This window comes from Durio zibethinus, unplaced genomic scaffold (genome assembly GCF_047325235.1).
Source record: "Durio zibethinus cultivar Kanyao isolate XHJ-2024 unplaced genomic scaffold, ASM4732523v1 HiC_scaffold_3, whole genome shotgun sequence".
In the NCBI taxonomy this organism is placed as follows: Eukaryota; Viridiplantae; Streptophyta; class Magnoliopsida; order Malvales; family Malvaceae; genus Durio; species Durio zibethinus.
The window spans coordinates 5198237-5200736 of record NW_028323044.1 but is presented as its reverse complement, the minus strand read 5'-3'; positions in this window follow the sequence as shown (position 1 = coordinate 5200736).

Below are 2500 nucleotides of genomic sequence, written 5' to 3'. Positions count from 1 at the left end.
AGGGCCCAGCGTGTGCCGATGGTGGTCGAGCCAGGAGCCCGCACCAAGGGCCGGCTTGTGCCGATAGTGTTCGGGGCAACCGCCCGCACCAGGGCCCTGCGTGTGCCGATGGTGCTGGGGGCAACCGCCCGCACCAGGGCCCAGCGTGTGCCGATGGTGCTGGGGGCAAGCGCCCGCACCAGGGCCCAGCGTGTGCCGATGGTGCTGGGGGTAACCGCCCGGACCAGGGCCCAACGTGTGCCGATGGTGGTCGAGGGAACCGCCCGCACCAGGGCCCAGCGTGTGCCGATGGTGCTGGGGGCAAGCGCCCGCCCCAGGGCCCAGCGTGTGCCGATGGTTATCGGGGCAACCGGCCGCACCAGGGCCCAGGGTCTGCCGATGGTGCTCGAGGCAACCGCCCGCACCAAGGCTCAGCATGTGCCGATTGTGATCGAGGCAACAACCCACACCAAGGCCCAGCTTGTGCCGATGGCGGTCGAGGCAAGTGCCCGTACCGAAGGGCAGCCTATGCCGATGATGGTCGATGCATGTGCCATCACCATGCGCCATCATGTGCCATTGATGGTCGAGGCCTTGGCCGAAGTTCGATTTTGAGCCACGGTGCCCATGCTTGGCTCCAGCATGTGCTGGTGCCGCATTTTTTTCACTCGGGACAGCATCGCCGGAGCATCGCCGGAGCATCGCCGGAGTACCGCCGGAGAACCTGACCGGCGGCATTGGGGTTCCGGCGATTGGGAGGGGGGCCGGGGGGGTGTGCGCACATGATGTGCGATGGGTGCTGGTACTTGGCCTTGTGTTGGCCCCCTATCCCTCATCAAACCTCTGAGAATTCACACCCCCTTAAAGAGCATTTGAGATTTTACAGGTTTGCTACCAGTAGCCGTTAAAGTGTCTGAAATGGGGACACTTTTTTCAAACGGTCACAAAATCTTCTCTACTTCGAGTTTTTAGCTGAATTTTTTTGTGCATGCCAACAAAAATAGAAGGATCATGCCTACAAAATTTGGGGCCAAAAATCCTTATAAAAAAATTTTAAAAAATCCCGAACCGCAAAAAGTTTCGAAAATCATGAAAAATAGAAAACGAGTCATCTTCCAACGAAACTTCACGTGAAGGCTTAGGGGACCATTGTATGAATTTACAAGCCATAAAAATGGCATTGGCACGGCAGAAATTTGAAGATGTGCCTAAACCCACCAGGGCCCAGCGTGTGCCGATGGTGCTCGAGGCAACCGCCCGCACCAGGGCCCAGCGTGTGCCGAAGGTGCTCGAGGCAAGCGCCCGCACCAGGGCCCAGCGTGTGCCGACGGTGGTCGAGGCAACCGCCCGCACCAGGGCCGATAGTGTGCCGATGGTGCTCGAGGCAACCTGTCGCACCAGGGCCCAGCGTGTGCCGATGGTGATCGAGGCAACCTGCCGCACCAGGGCCCAGCGTGTGCCGATGCTGGTCGAGGCAAGCGCCCGCACCAGCGCCCAGCGTGTGCCGATGGTGCTCGAGGCAACCGACCGCACCAGGGCCCAGCGTGTGCCGATGGTGCTCGAGGCAACCTGCCGCACCAGGGCCCAGCGTGTGCCGATGGCGCTCGAGGCAAGCTCCCGCACCAGGGCCCAGCGTGTGCCGATGGTGCTCGAGGCAACCTGCCGCACCAGGGCCCAGCGTGTGCCGATGGTGCTCGAGGCAACCTGCCGCACCAGGGCCCAGCGTGTGCCGATGGTGCTCGAGGCAAGCGCCCGCACCAGGGACCAGCGTGTGCCGATGGTGGTCGAGGCAACCGCCCGCACCAGGGCCCAGCGTGTGCCGATGGTGGTCGAGGCAACCTGCCGCACCAGGGCCCAGCGTGTGCCGATGGTGCTCGAGGCAACCGACCGCACCAGGGCCGAGCGTGTGCCGATGGTGGTCGAGGCAAGCGCCCGCACCAGGGCCCAGCGTGTGCCGATGGTGGTCGAGGCTGCCGATGATGGTCGAGGCAACCTGCCGCACCAGGGCCCAGCGTGTGCCGATGGTGCTCGAGGCAACCGACCGCACCAGGGCCGAGCGTGTGCCGATGGTGCTCGAGGCAAGCGCCCGCACCAGGGCCCAGCGTGTGCCGATGGTGGTCGAGGCAACCTGCCGCACCAGGGCCCAGCGTGTGCCGATGGTGGTCGAGGCAAGCGCCCGCACCAGGGCCCAGCGTGTGCCGATGGTGGTCGAGGCAAGCGCCCGCACCAGGGCCCAGCGTGTGCCGATGGTGGTCGAGGCAACCTGCCGCACCAGGGCCCAGCGTGTGCCGATGGTGGTCGAGGCAAGCGCCCGCACCAGGGCCCAGCGTGTGCCGATGGTGGTCGAGGCAACCGCCCGCACCAGGGCCCAGCGTGTGCCGATGGTGGTCGAGGCAACCTGCCGCACCAGGGCCCAGCGTGTGCCGATGGTGCTCGAGGCAACCGACCGCACCAGGGCGGAGCGTGTGCCGATGGTGGTCGAGGCAACCGCCCGCACCAGGGCCCAGCGTGTGCCGATGGT